This window comes from Ovis canadensis, chromosome 13 (genome assembly GCF_042477335.2).
Source record: "Ovis canadensis isolate MfBH-ARS-UI-01 breed Bighorn chromosome 13, ARS-UI_OviCan_v2, whole genome shotgun sequence".
NCBI classification, from domain to species: domain Eukaryota; kingdom Metazoa; phylum Chordata; class Mammalia; order Artiodactyla; family Bovidae; genus Ovis; species Ovis canadensis.
In genome coordinates this window covers 73469999-73490681 of record NC_091257.1, presented here as the reverse complement: position 1 = coordinate 73490681, position 20683 = coordinate 73469999, and the positions used below count along the sequence as shown (strand labels likewise).

Below are 20683 nucleotides of genomic sequence, written 5' to 3'. Positions count from 1 at the left end.
TGACTCATCTCTGGCTCATCTGGGACCCTAGTTGTGGGGGGTGGTGGTGTGGGGGGTGGATGTGCAGAGCCTAGGGGGAGAGTGGTCTCCATCCTGGGTTGGCGCAGATCAGACTCTGGTCCTTGGAGACTCACATCGTGTTGCAGCTGGGCTTGCAATCCTCCAGTGGCTTCCAAGGGCACTTGGAGGTAAATGCAAATTCCTCCTTGCAGCTTGGGAGGTCTGTGTGATTGGTCCCTGTGGACCTTCTCTCAAACAGCACATTCCCCACTCGTCACTCGTGTTCCCCCATGCCAGCCTCCTTCCCTTCTCTCAGCAGGTTGGGCCCACCCCCCCAGGGCCTTTGCACTAGCTGCCCTCTCTGCCTGGAGTGCTCTCTTCCACCTCTCTCTGTCTGTTGCCTTCTCATAGTCTGGGCCTCAAATCTCCCCTCACTCCAGGGTCTCCTTCTTGGAAGACTCCCTCCTCTTACAACTAACCAGTCTTCTTAATCATCAATCACCAATCATCCTCTTGCTCAACCTTGGACTGAGAGGGTGAGGGCAGGGAGCCCCCCTCCTGATTCTCTGTCTGCCTGGCCCCACCACTCTTCATGGTGCCAGGTTCTTGATCAGCACTGGCTAAGCTCATCTCCAGAGTTTGGGGCTGTGGGCATGGAGCCTGCAGGGTGCTGGGCCGAGCTGAACTCAGGGGCCTGGCTTCTGCTCTGCTCACGCTGTATGACTCCAGCCAGACTGGACTGTGGGCTAATCCCTCTGAGCCTGTGGTGATAGGAATTCACTTCTCCTGACCTCCAGGGCTGGTGGTAGAAATAATCTGACTAATTAAAAGAAACTGAAGCCTGAAGAGAGGACCAGGGTCACTGGGAGAAGAGGGACACTCACAAGGTCTACGGCGCCTGCTGTGATTAGGATTTCTCTTCCCTGGACCATCATGCCCCCTTCCCGGCTTCACCCTCCCTCCTCGAGGGCATTGCCCTGCCAGTTCACTGAGACCACAGGCCCCAAGGACCCCAGCCGGTGGGCAAGATGTCACTCATCTCCTTCCCCTCCTTTCTCCAAGAGGCTATTGGTCCAGGATAAATAAACATCTGCAGGTACCTTCCAGAGTGACGTCCAATCCGTACTGACAAGTGCAACATGGGCACCAGCTGGGGCAGGCAAGTGGCAGAGGTTATGAGGTTATGACTCCCATGACCCAGGAGGCTCAGAGAGGTGAGGGGGCCTGCTCCATGTCACACAGCCTGCGGGCGGATTTCAACCCAGTCTGTCTGACTCCAGGCCGGACACCTGCCTCTGCTCCGGCCTGTCTGTGGGGAGACCAAAAGGGAAATGAGACACAGGCTGGTCTTTAAGGAGTTCCTGGCCAGAGGGGTGTTTGGAAAACCTCAGATCCTCTGAATGTGAACTGGCTTTTGTGGCTCAGACATGGAATCGGTCAGAGGGGGTGGTGGAGGGGATGCCAGGAAAGGACAGAGTTGCTCTGTCAGGATGTTGCTTTGAAGAAGAGACTGCTTTTCTGGAAAGTTCCACAATGACCCCACAAACTCCCTCCGCCGGTAGCCTACAGCAGAAGATGACAGAGGCTGTGCCTCCCCTCTGCACAGCTGTGTGAACTGGGGTTGTTTCTGTACTCCCCTGACCCCAGTTTCTCATCTGCCAAGTGGGCATCATTATGCAAGAACCTCCCAGAGTGGGGGCAGCTGGCCGAGTGTAAGGCTTCCGGGGTACAGAGCAGGGCTCAGTGAGTGTGGGCCGTGTGAGGATGGAGTGGAGACAGAGCCTGACGAACAGTGACTCAGCCCTTGGTTAGTGGGGAAGGAAGGAAGAGAGGTGTCAAAGGGGAAACGGAGAGACCATGGGGCCCCGGAGCTGGTGATGGGAGGCGAGACCCGGTGTCTGAATGGCAGAGCAGAGGGGTGATGATTCAAGTCTGAGGCAGGAGGCTCGGGGGCCATTTGACTCCAGGCCCAGCTGGTCCATGCATACGATTTCATGCACCACTCCAGCGTGCCAGGGCCTGAGGAAAGAGGAAAGAGGAAACAGAGGACGGGACCGAGCAAAGATGCTTGGGGACTTGCTGCCATCAGGTGGGTCACGCTGGATGGGAAGCGGAGGGGGCTTCTCTTCTTTCCCCAAGGCTCCCAGTGCAGCCCTCAAAGCCTGGCTGAGGTGAGGAGAATGCCCCCTGCCACCTCAATTTCTCCTCATTAAAGTCAAGGTTTTCTAGAAAGCCCGCCCCTTAGAGACAGGTGAGTTGACGCCCTGGACCAGCTCTGAGTACATGAGCAACAGTAACTCACACCTTTGTCATTCTCTTTATTTCCATTAGTCCACGCTCCCAACCTACCCCTCCTGTAGCCATTCAATGTTCACGTGTGTCCTTTGCTGCGCTGTGTGTGTGTTTTATTTCGTGGAGATGACAGAAGCCTTATAGGCCCCACAGTTTCTTTTCTTTCTCACCATCCTGTTTTAAAGCCCATCCGTGTGTGCATCCAGGCTGCTGCCTCTAAATGTTTCCTATCTGTTCGTGGGTTTCATCCCTCAAGAAGGATGTCAGCTGGTCAGCAGGGCCCCGCACCGACCCAGTGATGAAAAACCCATTCTCTGACTTTGGTGAGCCTTTCTTTGGTGTTTACATCCAGAGTTGCTGAAATGCCAGCAAGTGTATCAGACACCCTGTGCCCCGGGGCCTCCCTGCGTGCCCCTCCAGCCCTTGCCTGCCTGGTAAATTCTCCTCAGACCTTGCTTTCATCTGCAGAGCTCTCATAACTAATGAATTTAAATATCTCTTCCTGTGCTTATCAGCTTTTGAGTCTCCTTTTCTATAAATTGCCTGTTCACATCTTTTGTCTATTTTCCCATTGGAATTTTTTTTTCTTTATTTTTGTTGATTTGCTGGAACTCCTTGTACTGTTCCTGGTTTGTTCACCTTTGGAGACTGAATACTCACAGGACGGGACTTTTGTCTTGTCTGTTCTGCTCACCGCTACGTTCTCGGCACCAGGCAGGCAGGCTGGGAGCACAGCTGATGCTTTGTGAAGGCTTGGTGACAAGAGGAACAAATGACTCCACAAAGGTGTGGACGCGTGGCGGGCCAGCGCACAGCAGATGTAAATGCCTCCTGCCTGTCCTCCAGCCCCCAGGTGTCCCTCATGTGTAATGTCCCGCCTCTCTCCCTGGGCTGCTGTGAGATGCAGCTGAGTTGACAGGGAGAGCGGATTGGAAAGGGCATACTGCTGAGCACACGCATGGCACTGTTCTGGGGCTCCCAGTGCTTTCTCAGAGGCAGCAAAGCCCCTCTCCTGGGGTATCTGTGGGTACCATCTGTGGGTCCATGACTGTGGAATGTAACACCACAAATGCTGGCCTCATCCCTGCTAGTTCCCTTGCAGCTGACATAAGCTTGAGGAAAGTGACCGAGTGCAGGAGATCAGATGCATAAAATGCAAAACAGAAGCCAAGGTTTAATTTGATTGTAACAGGAAAGAGAAAAACCTCAACGTTTTTGCAAAGATGAGAACAAAACCTAGGAGAAAGAGTTCACACTGAGGCATAACTCAGCTGACAAGCTAGCTTCATGCACAGCTTCCCAAAGAGACCTTCACAGCCCTAAGTCACATCACTGAGCCCTGCCCACAGTCAGACTGCTCCCTCAGAAATTGTGCTTGCCTGTATCCCATGGACAGAGGAGCCTAGCAGGCTACAGTTGATGGCATCATAAAGAGTCAGACAAGACTGAGCAAGCAACACACTATTTTTCAAGCCCTGGATCAGGAAGATTCCCTGGAGAAGGGAATGGCAACCCACTCCAGTATTCTTGCCTGGAAAATTTCACGGACAGAGGAACCTGGAGGGCTACAGTCCATGGGGTCACAAAAGAGTCGGACACGACTGAGCACTCAGGAGAGGAAAACCGTCTCTGGGTTTCTGGCCTGAGAGGAGTGAGAACCAATAACGGGGGGATGGCCTCAAAGGGCCTGGAGGGCCTGACAATGCTCATTTCTGCCCAGCTCCAGCGGGGAAGCCCAGAGGCGGCCCTTCCCAGCTGAGCTATCTGGGGCTCAGCCCAGGCAAGAGAAAGGCTCCTGGAGGAAATACTGACATTAAATCACAGCAAGGAAACAATGAGGGTAGAAGCACATCCTGGTAAAAGCAGGGCTGCAGTGAGGAGGGGAAGGGAGCATGGGCTGCTACTGAGGGTCAGGAGATGTCTGCTATGTGACCGTCCTGGGCTCAGAGGTACCCAGCTCCTCCAGTGAAAGCCAAGTCCAGAAAGGGGCAGGCAGTATCCACTCAGGTGCCCCTGCCCCTCCCCAGATCTACCCAACTGCCCATCCAGCCACACTCTGGGGAGAGGGGGCTGAGGATGTTTGATGCAGGAACAGGGGATGCTGGCGTGGAATCTAGTCACTGGCTCAAAGCAGGTGAGCCCAGGGGACACTGAGGTCTGGAGATGGGACCCAATCTCTCCTGGCCTCCTGGCTCCCTTTCCCAAACACTGAGCCCCTCTGTTTGTTCATTTAACCTTCACTCATTCATTGGGCACCTGCTGCTGCCTGGGCACTGTGCTGGGCCTCAGGGGCCTGGAGTGAGGCTGATACCCTGCCCTGACCTCATGGACTTACTGTCTAGCAGATGAGACAGAGAAACAGGCCAAGCACATGCAATCGTTGCAGGGTGAGCTAAGTGCTTTGCAGGAAATAAACAAGCAAACATATTGGTGGGGCCAGGGGAGTCATCATTAGAGAGGGTGCTTGGGAAAAGCTTCCCCAAGGAGGTGAGGATGAACTTCTCTGAGAACATCTGGAGGCAGAGTGCTGTATCGATGTGAACAGCGCATGCAAAGGCCCTGGGGTGGGAAGGTGCTTGGGACACACAGGAGCGGAGGGCCTTGCAGGCAATGAGTGCTCAGCCAGGGTCAGAGCGTAGACCCCATAATGGTGCCTGCAGCCATTATTGTCCAAGGAGCCCTCTCCTCTTCTCTGCCCTCCACATGGAGACATTTTCTCCTTGGGAGCATTGCTTAAAGGTTTCCCAAAACATCATTAACATTCAGCAAAGGAAACCGCCAGGCAGTCTGTGCAGGAAAATCCTGGACAGCTTGCTAGTTATCAACTGGAGATAATTAAATCATGCGTTTATAGCAGACCCCTCAGGACCAGGCACGCTTCTCTTTTCCCTCCTGTTTTGTGGCCTGTGATGTGGAGAGGGAAGTGGGTTTGCCCCCAGGAGAGAGAAGGAAAAGTGAAATATTCCTCAGCAGAGAAAAACAAAAGAATCCTAATGAGTAAGGAGCCACCTGGAGCCTTGAATTGATCTTTTCTATCAGCAGGAAGATGCTGTCAGTCATCAGGGATGTGGTGTGTCACATTCCCATTTTGAGAAACTTTGCCCCCGACAGCTCCTATGAGAATAATGTGGCTCCCATGGCCCAGGGGGCACCTGCATAGGATTGAATGATCAGAATTTGGTAGACAGGAGCTGAGAGTTTTGTTTATAATCTTTTCATCTCCCCAAAGGATCCATGAGGGAAGATTGAGTGAATTTTATAGATGAGGAAGCTGAGGCTCCAAGAGGTAAAGGAACTTTCCCAAGCCACAGACTTAAGTCTAAAGCCAAAATACAAACCCTGATTATGCCAGCTTCAGATCCAGGCTCTGGCCTTCTCTGCAATTTTCCCCAGTGCTCCTCAAATAAAGGCATGAGCTTTATTTACTCTGGGTTGAGCTTGAGGCTGAGCCCAACATGTGCCAGCCAACATGATAAGTTACTCATCTGTCCCTGCCAGCTTCCTTTGTGAGAGCCTGGGAGCAATTTTTCTGAGGCATAAGACTGGGGAGCCTCCTAGGGAATAACTTGTGTGGGTGGGAGTTCAGGAATGGCTTGATCAGGCTTCCAGGGATTGCCTCCTCACTCTCACTGGACTCCTTTTCTAATTCCTGCACTGTGTGTCCTGTTTTTTAATTTTCAATATCTCATCAGGAGTGTTGATGGTGTGATGGAATACAAACAGAACCCTATATCCTGTTGTATTTGAAACAGACCCAAGTTCCAATCTTGCCTGCTACCTCTTGGGCCTTGTGACCTTGGGCAAGTTACTCACCCCTCCTAGACTCAGTTTCCTGACCTATAAGTAGGGATGCCATCTATCCCAGAGATGTTGTGAGAATGCAGCAATTGATTTTGTAGGACTATTGGCACAGGGCCTGGTAGGTGGTGAATCCAATAGATGGACGTTGTTATGACCTGGTCAGAGGCAGAGATCATTATTACTGTGGCCGTTCCCCACACAGATAGGAACTGAGGTCTTTCCCACTGTGGACAACTTGCCACATCTACAGCTACCAAGTTTGCAGAGCTCAGTGCAAAATAAAACAGTGGGGATCTTGCTCAAGAATTATTTAGAACTTCAAGACAGTAGCAGCTGAGCATTAAGCCAAGTGTGTCAAGTGTGTGGGTCCCTATCTTGGGGCCTTGTGTGACCGCATGATAGATGTCCCAGAAGCCAGCTCCCTGCTCCACAGAAGGGAACAGGGGCTGTTAACTCTGGTCAATTGTGTGTCTTCTGTGGTGAAGCATGTATCCAAATATTGTGCCCATTTTCTCCCAAATTGGTTGACTTTTTCTTATTGGCTCAATTTCTTTATATGCATTCTGGATAGCAGTCCTTTGATGAAAAGGATTTCTTTTTCTAATACAGCCTCAAAACAGATGAGCAAAAGGAACAGCCAATGGGAAATTGTGGCAACAGGATTTTAGGACTTTTCAACTCAGGAAAAGTAGGAGCAGCGTGAGGTGTAGAAAAGAAAGTGGATCTGTGCATCTCTGTTGATACGGAGCAGAGACACTAGGGGTTGGAGAGAGCGGCTCGGAGCCTCCCGTCACCACTTCCTGGCTGTGAGCTTCTGGACCGGACTTCTAGACCCTCTGGATCTCAGCTCTCCGCTCTATCGAGTAGAAACAGAATCTGTGTCCACGGGAGCTCGTTGTGGAGGTGAGCAGCTGAGGCAGGCCCAGTATATCATATTCACCCCAGAGGGCAGCCACAGGAGTGGTGGGGGAGTGCCATGGGGTTGGGAGTGAGCACTGACTTGGGGGTCCATAGCCAGTTCGCTGGGCACAGCCTACCGAGGGTGTAACCTCTCTGGGCTTGTTTCCTGGGAGCTCAAGCCTCAGCTCCCTTCCTCTTCTGAGCTGGGTGATACATGGGAGGGGTCCAGGCAGATGGGGGAGGTAAGGGGGTCCTAAGATTCATCCTGCAGGCTCTTCCCCTTCCCCAGACAAGGGCAGCAGGAGTCCCCGGGGAGCTAGCAGAGGGCAGGAGCTGAGGTTCCCCGATGGCTCAGCAGGTAAAGAATTTGTTTGCAATGCAGAAGACACAGGAGATGCGAGTTCAATCCCTGGGTTAGGAAGACCCCTGGAGGAGGAAATGACAACCCACTCCAGTATTCTTGCCTAAAAAAATCCCAAAGGACAGAGGAGCCTGATGAGCTATATAGTCCAAACGGTCACAGTCGGATACAACTGAGCAGTTAAACATACACAACACAGTAGGTGAGGCTCCATGTCTTTAAGCCTTTCACCCACATACAGGAGGTGCAGGAGAAAAGGAGATGCAAAACCAGGCCTGGCGGAGTGAACCCAGTGCCATGTAAACACGAGTCAGTGGGTCCCTCGGGACAGGATGGCTGAGGCCGCTTGTGGTATCGCTCTGCTCCCTCCCCTTATAGCCCCACCCGGTCCTGACCCAAGAAGGAAGGAAGCAAGAGAAGGAGGAAGCAAGAGAAGGAGGAAGCTGGGGAGAGAGGGAGGGAGGAGGCACATCCTCTGACCTCGGGCCTTTCAAGATGGCATCTCAGATGTGAAGAAGAGGACCAGGGGAGTGCAGTGGGGCCTCTGGACACACGTGGTTCCAGTTCAGTTTCTATCCCTCTTGAGTGAGTGAAAGTTGCTCAGTCGTGTCCGACTCTTTTCCAACCCCATGGACGATAACCTGCTAGGCTCCTCTGTCCCTGGGGGTTCTCCAGGCAAGAATACTGGAGTGGGTTGCCATTTCCTTCTCCAGGGTTTCCATTTCCCTCTCCAGGGTTGCCATTTCCCAACCCAGGGATTGAACTCACGTCTCCTGCATTACAGGCGGATTCTTTATCACTGAGCCACCAGGGAAGCTCATCCCTCTTGAAGGTGGGGCCTTAAGCAAGACAACCTGCAGGGTCTTTGTTTGCTCATGTGTAAAGTGGGAATAGTGATTATACCCACCTTGGCCCCAGAGCCTGGCCCTTGGAATGAGCATCCACACCCTTCAATGCCCTGGAGTCTGAGGCTTTTGCTCAAGGAGGGGGGCTTCAGGGGTGGGGGCCCCTTGTGATCACACCCTGGATCAATGCTCTGCTGTCGTTGCCATCTCGACACGTGGAATCACTTTATCTTTGAACTTGTGTTTTGTAAGTGATGTTCGTGGGGCAGTGGAGAGTGTGGGTGAGCAGAGGGGACACACACAGTACATGAATCCCTGAGGTCCGGTCCACACAGAGCAGAATTCTGGGGGCCTAGGATTCAGGGGGTCTCAGCGAGACTCAGCACGTTCAAGGGGAGCAAGCTCCGTCCACAGCAAGGCTCTGTCTCTGAACCAGAAGCTACTCCTGACACAGAGAGAAGGCAATGTGGTTCTGAGAGCCACCAACAACCCATCACAGCCTTTCTCCCGCTGCTTCCCTGCACCAGCCAGACCCGTAGGCTGGAAACTGCGCTACAGAGAGAACGGGAGAGAGCAGGCAACTGCAGCTCCTTTCTCATCAGCGAGCCAGGGACAAGGTGTCTGCAGAATGCGCACATACCAAGAAGTAAAACAAAAACAGTCGAGTTGGTTGTGTGCGGTGTTTCTCCCATTGTGTGCGGTGTTTCTCCTGTTCTGTTAAGAGCAAAACATGTTTGCTGTACAAACTACAAAATACCAATTGTGTCATGTCAGTGATGCCGCCTATAAGTTAAACATTCTTATATTTGTATTTAAAACTGACATTGTGTAATACAAAGGTAAATGATAAAATTCATACTGACATTCTTGCCTGGAGAATTCCATGGACAGAGGAGCCTGATGGGCTAGAGTCCATGGGTTGCAAAGAATTGGACACAACTGAGCAGCTAACTCACGCTGACGATTTAACGTTTTTTTCTTTACTTCGGATGACTTTGAATGGCAGCTAGAAAACATTATGACCAGTCAAGAGACAGAAAAGGATGATAGCTTAGTAATTTTAGTGGCGCCTCCCCCTGCTTTTTTGCGCAAGGGGTCCCACATTTTTCTTTTCTTTTCTTAGTTGTTCAGTCATATTTGACTCTTTGTGACCCCATGGACTGTAGCCTGCCAGGGTCCTCTGCCCATGGGATTCTCCAGGCAAAAATACTGGAGTGGGTAGCTGTTTCCTTCTCCAGGGGATCTTCTCAACCCAAGGATGAAACATGGGTCTCGTGTGTTTCCTGCATGGCAGGTAGATTATTTACCGGCTCCCACAAATCCTGTAGCCACTCTGCTCCAGGTGAGAAGCAGGGCCCTGCTTTTATGGCCCCCGATCTGCTTGTTGTCAGAAACTAGACAACAGGATGTGATGATGACAAGATCCAGTGTGGCTGCTTTTCCCAATGCCCTGCTATGGTTTTGCCTGAATCACTTCATTTAATCCTCCCAACAACCCTAGGAAGCAGGTACTGCTATTATCCCCAATTTGCAGATGAAGAAACTGAGGCTCAAGAAATGGGGAGCTGTGTGCAAGCTGGAACATGGCCAAGCTGATACTGGGTTGCAGATCTCTGTCTTAAACCCCACAATCTCCCTACCACCCCGTGCTCTCATTTTGCAGACTTGTACTCAAAATCATTTCTCTTGGGCTCTTTAGCGTCTCAAGATCCCGTTCCTTTCGAACACTGAATCTAAACATCCTTGGAATCATCTCGCCAACTGTTTCCTTCCCCTCTCAGACAAGTTTCCACATAAAATCTCAGAGAGCGACAGGATAGGGAGGAGAAACTGAAAAAAGGCAATGGATTTTTAATGTTTTATTGATTGTTCACTGTTCAGAGTTTCCCCGTTCAAGGCTGGTTGGAATCCCATTTGCCTTGGCTCTGCAAATCAGAGCGTCAGCAGCCACCTCCCTGAGACCCGGAGTGTCAGTTTAGGTGTTAATTATGTTTTCCTATCTGCCTATAAACTCCTGTTTGGGGGAGCCCAGGCGTTCTTAAAATAAATGGCAATATAAAATTGAAAACAGCTAGCGCTCCTGAATCAATTTTCACATCTTCTGACTTTGCAGCATAATTCACGTCTCCTTCCTGCGCCTGCGTGGCCGTGGGGACAGCTTCACACTTACCGTATAATTTCATGAGGAGCAAATCAGTTCATAATCGGCAGTGTCTTTGTGTCTCCCTGCCCCTTGGAGCCCTGAAGTAAAAGCAAGAAGTGCCAAGTCTCCCCACTTGATTAAACCATGTGGGCAAAGAGAGTGCAGAAAAGATGTATAATTTATTTTGTAAACTGGAGAGACAACTGCAAAGAATTCAACCTATAATTGTGAGGATAATCGCTCCCATTACTCGAGCCGTGCTTGTCGGCTGCACGGGGAGGAAAGCGGGAGCTGAGCTCGCACGTGTCAGAAGTGTGACACCAAGCAGAGCCGTGGTGGAGAAGCCCGCCTTAGCTGCCGTGTTACTCAGAATAGGGTTTTCTTTAAATATACACGTATTTAAATGGTGGTTTCATATACATACAGCAAAGTGCTCAAGTCTTACCAAACAAGCTGCTCAACACTTTCTTGCACCTATTACATAGCCACTTTGAATTTTTGCACACAGGCATGCCTGTCTCACCTCCACCATGACCAAGATATAGAGCACCTTCAAACCTATTCTTGCTTCCTACTAAGGTAAAGGCTTGTTCACCTACAGTTATCCCTGTAGATAACCTTGTCTTATTTTTCCTGTCTTTGTATTAATGGAACCGCACAGTGCATCATGACCTTTGGTGCTATCCTTTTCACTCATCATGATTTGTCTGCATTTTGTCCACGTTTTCCTGCATGATGGGAGTTTGCCCTTTTTCATGGCTGTGTAGTAGTCCACTGTATGATTCATCTATTCTGTTGCGGGTGGGCATTTGAGTTGTTCCCTGTTTTTTGACTGTTTCAAACCAAATGTGCTACCATCAACATTAGAAGGAGTTTGTCTTGCTTGTGTTAAAAACTGGACCCATAAGTCCACACACACTTGAGTCTTGACCTGCACATCTTTTAGTTATTTTCTCCTCGGTTTTGGCTGAATCAGGAGCCAAGAGGGCAAGCACCCTCAGCACTGGACAGAGAACCTACTTCTTTCAGGAAGAGAATCCATCATTTCTAAACCACCAGCTCCTTATTTTGCAGCAACTCTGAAGTCTGCGAGTTCCCGGGAGACTGCCTTTCCCTTGCTGGTTCTGGCTGCACGTTGCCTTTATTCTGAGTTAACTACTAGACCTAATTAAACAGCACCATCTCCTCCGAGTGGCTGGTTCTCTTCCCGTCTGAATACAAATTAAACTCCCATGCTGTTAACATTCAGGTCAGTTGATCAGAATCAACCTCTTTCAAAACTCTAAGGCCAAAGTGATTCCAATGTCAGTCACTGGGAGGGGCCGGAGTGCAATGCTTTCCAGACGACTCCACTCGGGAACAGGCTGAGGAGGAGGGCTTATTCACAACTGAGGGGGCCGAGGCTGGGCTTGCCCGGGAAGGGGTGGGGATCCACGGCCACTGGAGCCCATGGTGTGGCCTAATTTATTGGCTACTGCACTCACTCCCTGCTACATGGAGATTTGAAAACCTCTTTATTTTGTTTCTCTATTAATAGTTCATTGAGCAAATATTGATCCTGCTATGTGCTGGGCCCAGAAGATGACTGGATGTACAGGACACACACGTGTGGGGGGCAACAAAAAGGAATCAGCACTGAGATGTGGAGTCTGTGATTCCAACAGCACGGTGTGCTGAGAAACAGCAAGGCTGTGAAAAGTACTGGGGCTCTGATATAGGCTCTGGAGGAGCAGAGCCTGACTCCACATCCCAGCCTCCTTCCGGAGATGATTCGGTGGGTCCCAGAATCCTTCTAGGTCTGACCAGAGGCAAGCTTCTGATTTAGGGCATCTGGGATAGGTCCTGAGAATTTGTGTTTTCTGACAAATTCCCAGGTGATGCTGATGCTGCTGGCTCAAACCCTGGTCCCCAGAGGCCTGAACAGCACAGGGTTTTCCAGGGATCATTGGCCAGGAGGTGTGGGTGCTGGGTTGGGACACATGCGCCTGGATGTCTGGACTTGCATTCTGCATGTGCAGCAGAGGCTGAGAGCGGTGAACTGAGGTGAAGGCTCTTGGGCAGCAGCTCTGCAGTTCACATTTGAATTTTTACAGCTGTAGTTGTGGGCTTTTCTGGTTTGTGCCTCTGGCTGCCTCTCTACTCCCCCAGGTTCTGTCCCAGTAGGACACCCTTGGATCTCAGGGTAGGTCTTAGGAGGGTCTTAACTTCATGTGTTCATGCTCCGCCTGGCCAGTTGGTGACAAAGAACTGTTCAAATCTGCTTTAGGGCTTTGCCGCCTTCTCTGATGGAGAGACAGACTCAGGCATTGAGTTTGAAGGGCCAAGAGTGGCAGACACAACAGGACAAGTTTCTTGGCCTTCCACCGTGGGCCAGTGGCCATGGCACTGGGTCAGGTGAGTGAATGATGCCATTCTAAAAGTCCCATCTGCTCTGGCTTCAGTGTGGTCCATTCACTTGTCTGTTGGTGACCAGTTTCTCAGACCAGAGAGGCAAGGTGAACTGCAGTCTTTTGTTCTCAAGGAAGTTGCCTGCTTGTTGGGTGTTTATCTATGGTGGACAGGACAATGAGCTGTCCAAAGAGTTTTCCCTTCAGGAAAAGAAAAACGGAGAACACTCACAGCTGCTGGGTCCTGCCAAAGAGAAACAGAGGCTGACCCTACTTAAAAGCGGTAAAGACAGACTTTCTTCAGTACTGTTGCAATAGGGGAAGGGGGGTATAAAATGGAGTGATCTCAATTCCAAATACATCCCAGAGTGCTGTGTGCATCTGTGCAGTGAACAGGTCTTGTCATCCCCATTTTACAGAGGAAGGACCCGGGACCAGCAAGGGGGTATAATGTGGCAGGTGGGTAGGGTCCTTGGGTAAGACAGTCCTGGGTTTACCTCCTTGCCCTAGGAACCAGCAGCTCTGAGAACTTGAGCAAGCTACGTAAATTATCTTCATGCCATTTTTCCTTCCCCAGGACAGTGGGGGCAGTGTAGATCAGTGGTGGCACCAGGGATGTGGATCAAATGGACAAAGGCCAAATTCTGGCTTCACTGTTCGGCTGTTGTGTGACCTTGGGCAAGTTTCTAAAGCTCTCTGTCCCTAGCTTGCTTATCTATACATTAAGACCAATCATGGTTGTTCAGATTAGAAGCATTATCATATTTTAAAATACCAGACTAGTTCTGGCACATATTAAATACCATATTCATGTTATCTCCTACTGGCTTTTGAAAAATCAGGATTCTAATACAATTTACTTATTTGTGGTGAGGATTAGATGAGACAGATAGCCAGACATCTCTCTGTGTCTCTCCCTTTGACTCCAACTATGATGGTTGAGTGTTGAGGGGAAGCTGCTCTTCACTTTGACCTAGAAAAGTTGTTTTCCTATTTTTAAAGTAAGCTGCCATTGTGATTAGTTTCTGGAACACAGCTGTCACGGTTTTGGACTTGATTTTGCTTCCTGTCTGGAGGAGATCGCTCCCTATTTATTTTGCAGGCCTGTGGCCATCTCGTCTGGCTCTCCCTCTCCACCCTGTGCTCTGTGAAATGGTTCCGGCTTTGTCCCTGGGTGGGGGAGCCCCCAGCTGTTTGCTGGGTCTTGTTCAAATCCTGTGAATAAATAAATAGAACTGAAATAGAGAGCTGATGGGGTCAGGAAATAAACCTACGAGAATGTGTGTGTGTGTCTGTGTGTGTGTGCGTGCATGAGTGTGTGTGTTGAGTGGAGGATTTGATGGCCTGATTTGGGTGAAGGGGCTTGGAAAATAGATGAGAAACAAAAGCAAATGTAGCTGTTTTTGTAATTTTATTTTGGAATGGAAATGTCTGAAAAGTTGTTTTTTTTTCTGTGAGTATGCTGCACCATGTGGCATGTGGGATCCTAGCTCCCTGATCAGGGATTGAACCTGTGCCCCCTGTATTGGAAGCATGGAGTCTTAACAATTGGACATCCAAGAAAGCCCCTGAAAAGCTTTTAGACATGAAAATAAGGTATGCTCAATGCGGGAGACCTGGGTTCTATCCCTGGGTCGGGAAGATCCCCTGGAGAAGGAAATGGCAACCCACTCCAGTATTCTTGCTTGGAGAATCCCATGGACGGAGAAGCCTAGTAGGTTACAGTCCACGGGGTCACAAAGAGTCGGACACGACTGAGCGACTTCACCTTCACCTTCATCTTTAAATAAACAAAAAACAAAACAGACATTTAAAAAGCCATTAAGAAGAAAATGAAAACTACCAGGAATCTTATTAACTGGAAACAACTGCTGGCATAATTTTAGCTTCTGTTTCAAACTAGCTTAAGCAAAAAAGGGAATTTACTCCTATAAAGTAGTTTATCTAACTAGATTAAGCTTCAGGAGTGGTTGCATCAAGGGCCTTAAACAATGTGACTATGACTCAGCCTCTCTCACTATCTCTGCTTTTCTCTTTGTTGGTCTCAGTCACAGTCCAGCTTTCCCCTCCTGGTGACAAGAAGGCTGCCCGAAACTTTAGGATTTCCTCTGATTCACATAACGGTTTAAGTGAAAAGCTGCTGCTGCTGCTGCTGCTGCTGCTGCTAAGTCGCTTCAGTCGTGTCCGACTCTGTGCGACCCCAGAGACGGCAGCCCATCAGGCTCCCCCGTTCCTGGGATTCTCCAGGCAAGAACCCTGGAGTGGGTTGCCATTTCCTTCTCCAATGCATGAAACTTAAGAGTGAAAGTGAAGTCGCTCGGTCGTGTCCGATTCTTAGCGACCCCATGGACTGCAGCCTACCAGGCTCCTCCGTCCATGGGATTTTCCAGGAAAGAGTACTGGAGTGGGGTGCCATTGCCTTCTCCATAAGTAAAAAGAGAACACCTCTATTCTAGGGATTCTGGCGGAAGTCCCAGAGAAGCCTCTCATTGGCCTCTTTTGAGTGATAGGCACATCCCTGAGCCAATCACTGTGGCTGGAGGGAGCCGGTATTCTGACTGGCCAGATCTGCGTCAGGCACCACCCTTAGACTCACAAGTGGTATTAGCTCTACTCCCCAGAGGAAAAATGGGGCGCTGTTCCCAGAGGAGAAGGGACAGTGCTAGACAGACAAAAAGACACATGCTCACTGCCCTTTGAGTCTGTGGATGGACTGGGAGACGATGGTTGAGTGGAGGGTGCCCACACGCCCGGCCAGCAGAAAGTAGCAGGGCAGACACACCCCTGGATACTCGGGCGGAGACCACCGACTCATCCTGAACTCCCGGCTTAAAACGTGATTTATATTTAGCACGAGGAAAGCTGTCAAGCTCTTAAATATGTATGGGATTGGGAGAGCCGGGAGGGAGAGAAAGTGCAGATTCTGCATGTGCCAGCGAGGAATTAATTAGAAATAAGCCGTGTACGAGAAGCTGTCTGAATTCTGTGCTGCTTTTGATCCGGCTGCCAACAGATGACTTTGGGAATTCTCCGCCAAGGAGTGAGCCCTGGGCCTCTCGGGAGGCAGGTGCCCTGGCCCGGAACACCCGTGAAAGGTGGAGAAAGCTGGCGGCCACTTTCCTCGGTCTGGACCCATTGTCTGCTCTCAGCTTGTGGGTGACTCCTTCCCGTGACAGAGGTGCCGCGTGGATCAAGATGCCACAGTTGTGCCTGTCCCTGGGAGGTGGGATTATTTATGGACCTGGTTGGTGGGCAGGTAGACAGGGCCTGGGTGCTCGTGGGTGGACCATTGGCTAGTGTTACTTCCCAAGAGCTGAGTCATTGACCCTCTGCCGGGACTTGGTGGGGGCCCTGGACACTCACATTTCCCTTTTCGCTGACCATTATTGATGTACAGTCTCACCAACAAGATGCCAGATGGGTCAGAGGCTGGACCTCTCCTGAGTCTGACCACACCTAGCTCTGGCTGGACACACAGTAGACACTTTACAAATACCAGTTAGCACTGCAGCCTGTGGGCAGGAAGGGACCTGGAGCCAGGATAATCTTTTTTTCTTTCTTTTTTAAAGATTTATTTATTTATTTTTGGCTGCCCTGGGTCTTCGTTGCTCTGTTGTAGAGCACCAGCTCTAGGCACTTGGGCTTCAGCAATCGCGGCACATCACCGTGGTAGTTGTGACACATGGGCTTAGCTGTCCCGCCGCATGAGGAATCTTCCTGGACTGGGGATCAAACCTGTGTCCCCTGCATTGGCAGGTGGACCCTTTATCACTGAACCACCAGGGAAGTCCCCAGAATGATCTTCTAAAAGCTCCCATGTCACACCCCTACCCAGAACACTCTGGGAACGCCTCACATCTCCAGGGATAAAGGCCACTGACCCACCTGTGCCATGTGGGTCCCTCAGCTCTGTCTGGATCCAGCCCCCACCGCCTTCCTCATATGCAGGTCCTTCTCTACCCCCGTGTTTGCTGACCTCCAACGGGCTGGCTTATTCCTATCTCACAGCCCACTCCCAGCAGTTTCCTTTTTTCTGGAATCTTCTGGCCCTGATCTTCTTGGGTTAGATTTTTCCTGTGATGTAGATCATGTATCAAGAACCCAGCCTGTGGTATCTTGTTGTGGCAGCCCACTGACTAATGTGGTGCTTAATGTATATTTTTTGGATAAAAGTTTGAATCTTTGGACTAAATTAATGAGTGCTTGAAAGCTTTCAAGGTTATCACTTCAAGGGGGGTCTTCATTTTAAAACATGTTTTTTTTTTCTGAATTTATTATAGATCCAAATGCAACTGTAAGAAACAACCCAGAGAAATCCTTTGTGCATTTTTGCAGGATTTTTGCCCAATGATAGGCACCACAACCAAGATGAACCCATCATGCTTTCTTTTTAAGAATATTTATTTTTATTTATTTAACTTATTTAGCTGCACGGGGTCTTAGTTGCAGCACGTGAAATTTTTTAGCTGTGGCATGTGGGATCCAGTTCCCCGACCAGGGATTGAACCTGGGCCCCCTACATTGAGAGCTCAGAGTCTTAGCCACTGGACCAGCAGGGAAGTCCCAAACTCATGGTGCTTCCTGGTTTCCACACTCTCCTTGTATATGTCGATGTCATCCTGACCCTTTTGCACAATCCTAAATGCACCAGCTCAGCCCAGACACCAAGCCCCCTCAACACCACAAAGTACCCTAAGTTGCTCTATTATTCCCTCCCTCGTACCATTTTTTATTTATTTTTATTTTTTAATTTTTTCATACCATTTTTTAAAGCAAATTTTTCCAGTTGATTTTATGCAAAACTCCAAGTGGATCAGGAACAAGTGGGCTCTGTGGCAGTTTCTGCAGCCCCTGCAGGCCTCGCCCAGCTCTTTGGTCAGACACCCCACCCCCTCAAACAGGCTGGAGATCAGGAGATATGACTCAGAGCAGCTGGGATCTGGAGAATTTACCGTGGAGGTGGCTGGACTCCATGTCCAGGGCTCACTTCTGGGTGTGAGCTGGAGGTGGGGGGATGGTCCTAGGACCTGTAGTTAGAGATTGAGCATGAGCCAGTGGTCTACGGCCCAACTCTGACAGCCCAGGGTATGAGTTTGAGGTCCTGGGTGGTTTCCTTGGAGCCCGGGAGGTGAGCAGAGTCAGGGGTGGGGGTGGTTCTGTGTCAAGCCCCAAGAATTCAGGATGGGAGCAGAGGTCCCAGTCCAGCGCTGGCAGCCACAAGCACTGGCCTCATTTGGCAGGTTCCCTCACCACGCCACCCCCAACTCCCCTAACCCCACCCCGATCTGTCCCTCCCCCTTTGGAGCCCACATCTCCTTCCACCCGGGTGGTTCTGCAAGTCCTTCGAGTCCCCGGGCTGTTATGGACAAGCTCCTTCTCTGCTGAGTTTAGCGTCAGTGTCTGCTGCTGCTCCTTGGAGCTTCCACTTCTCCATCACGTGGCCCCCCATCTGTGTGCAGAGCTCAGAGGGGCCTTGGCCTTGTGAGGGGGCTCTGGGGCTCAGACTGGAAGCCAAAATCAAGGCCCAGGTGCTACTCATAGGCAGAGCTCCATCCCTGATCTCTTTCCCCAGAGCACGGGGAGGGCACAGTGCACACTCACCTTCTCTGGGACAGGCACTTGCTCCCACGTTTCGTCAGAGAGCTCGCAGAATGCCAGGCACAGGGGACGAAGTAACCTGCACACACTCAAGGTGGTTCATAGTGGTCAGGCCAGACTGAACCTGTAGCCCCTTCTCCCTCTCCCTCCCCATCTTCTGGGAAGAAAGCCAGGAGGTGTCCTCCCTAGAAGGGCCTCCACCAGTAGGTTCTCTTCTGTCATTTTCAGAGACCTGTCCACCCCTCCACGCTCACCACAGCTTCAGTCACGTGGCTCCACCCTTGCGCAAGTTTCAAGAAACCTACTCAAGATTCTGATTTCGTCTGTTTTTTAAAGTTTTTTTCTCTGTGAAGATTGGAATTCAGGGATATTTATCTCGCCGGGTATGTGAAAGCTTAAATAAAATAAGCTTTATCTGTTGGAAGCTGTCAACTGATAAAAAAAAAAAAAGAATTAAACATATTCCTCTTTAATGAACTCTCCAGACAGAGGCAGCTTTCTGCCCCTTGGCTTAGTTCTTCTCTCTAGAAACAGCCCTGTGCCCAGTCTGAGAACCGCCGTGGGACTCCACTCCCCGACCCCCCCTACCCAAACTGTCTAGACATCCTGTAAACAGAGCGATTGCCGGGCGGCTGCAGCTCAGAGGTGGGAGATGTTTGTCACTTGTGGATGGCTGAATGAAGATTCATGGCCACAGAACGTTCTCCTTGGGACAAAAGAATGCCAGCCTCTCTCCTTTCTTGGAGTTTTTTCTGGGTCAGGGGCTCCATGCGGGAAAGTGGCATCCCCTCCAGGGAGCATATTCTCTTCCCAGGATGGCTTCTCAAGGGTGCCAGACCTTGGACACTGATGCAGAGGGAACCTGCCCAGCCGGAGCCTTCCTGGGAAATGCATATTCCCCAAGGTTATGCCCCAGGTTCCCCAAGATCGCGCCCTGTGGAAGGGACCCTCTGCACCCGGTCAGGAAATCCGGTCGGTTCTATTTCCCATGCCTGCCACTCCCATGACCACCACCCCAGCAGCCTCTGGAGCCTGGACTGTGGCAGTGGCCCCCTCCCTAGTCTCTCTCCTTCTGTCCCCACCCCGTATGCTCTAAATTGTAGGTCCAAGCATGACCAGCCTCTGATCAAAAGCCTGCAGTAAAACCCTAAACTCTTAATATGGTCTCAGGGACGTACTTGAACTGTTCTCATGAAACCTGCGCCACCTGTCCAAACTCACCTCCCTTCTATACCTCCTTTGCTCATGACATCCAGCTCCGTTGGCTTCCTTGCAGTGGTGGGAATGTGCCAGGCACTCTGGCCTCGGGACCTTTGCTCTGGTTGTTCCCTCTGCTTGGCATGCTCTTTGTGCAGACGCTGGCCATTTCGTTGCTCAAATGTCACCTTCTGGACCAGTTTTTCCCTGACCATTCTATTTTGTAATCGAGGGTTCACTCTGGTGCTGTACATTCTGTGCATGCGTGCTAAGTCGCTTCAGTCGTGTTTGACTCTGTAAGATCCTATGGTCTGTAGCCTGCCAGGCTCCTCTGTCCGTGGGACTCTCCAAGCAAGAATCCTCGAGTGGGTTGCCATGCCCTCTTGCAGGGGATCCTCCTGACCCAGGGATTGAACATCTTACATCTCCAACATTGGTAGGTAGTTTCTTTACCACTAGCGCCACCTGGGTTTGGACAAATGTATGATGCTATATTGGAGAAGGAAATGGCAACCCACTCCAGTATGCTTGAGAGAATCCCGTGGGCAGAGGAGCCTGGTGGGCTGCTGTCCGTAGGGTTGCACAGAGTTGGACATGACTGAAGCAACTTAGCATGCATGCATGCATTGGAGAGGGAAATGGCAACCCACTTCAGTAATCTTGCCTGGAGTATCCAAAGGACAGAGGAGCCTGGTGGGCTGCTGTCTATGGGGTCACATAGAGTCGGACATGACTAAAGTGACTTAGCAGCAGCAGCAGCAGCATGATGTTATATTATGACATATGATATCCTTGGATTGCAAGGAGATCAAACCAGTCAGTCCTAAAGGGAATCAATCCTGAATAGTCACTGAAGGACTGATGCTGAAGTTGAAGTTCCAGTATTTTGGCCACCTGATGTGAAGAGCCAACTCATTGGAAAAGACCCTGATGCTGGGAAAGATTGAGGGCAGGAGGAGAAGGGGATGACAAGATAGTTGGATGGCATCATCCACTCAGTGGACATGGGTTTGAGCAAGCTCCAGGGACAGGGAAGCCTGGCATGCTGGAGTCCATGAGGTTGCAATGAGTTGGACATGACTGAGCAAGTGAACAACAAAAAATGATCATTTTAGTATCATAAAGATTGTTTTCACTGCCCTCTCCCTCCACCTCTGGC

At 50.5% G+C, this 20683-nt stretch overlaps 1 long non-coding RNA gene across 1 annotated transcript; it reads left to right on the top strand.

Annotated features, from left to right (window-relative positions):
* Positions 1 to 1813: 1813 nt before the first annotated feature.
* Positions 1814 to 19476, top strand: LOC138417894 (uncharacterized). The gene is made up of 6 exons (XR_011248330.1): positions 1814 to 2089; positions 11417 to 11591; positions 11880 to 12116; positions 12609 to 14325; positions 15743 to 15952; positions 18556 to 19476. It is a non-coding gene; the product is annotated as an uncharacterized lncRNA (long non-coding RNA).
* The last annotated feature ends 1207 nt before the right edge of the window (positions 19477 to 20683 follow it).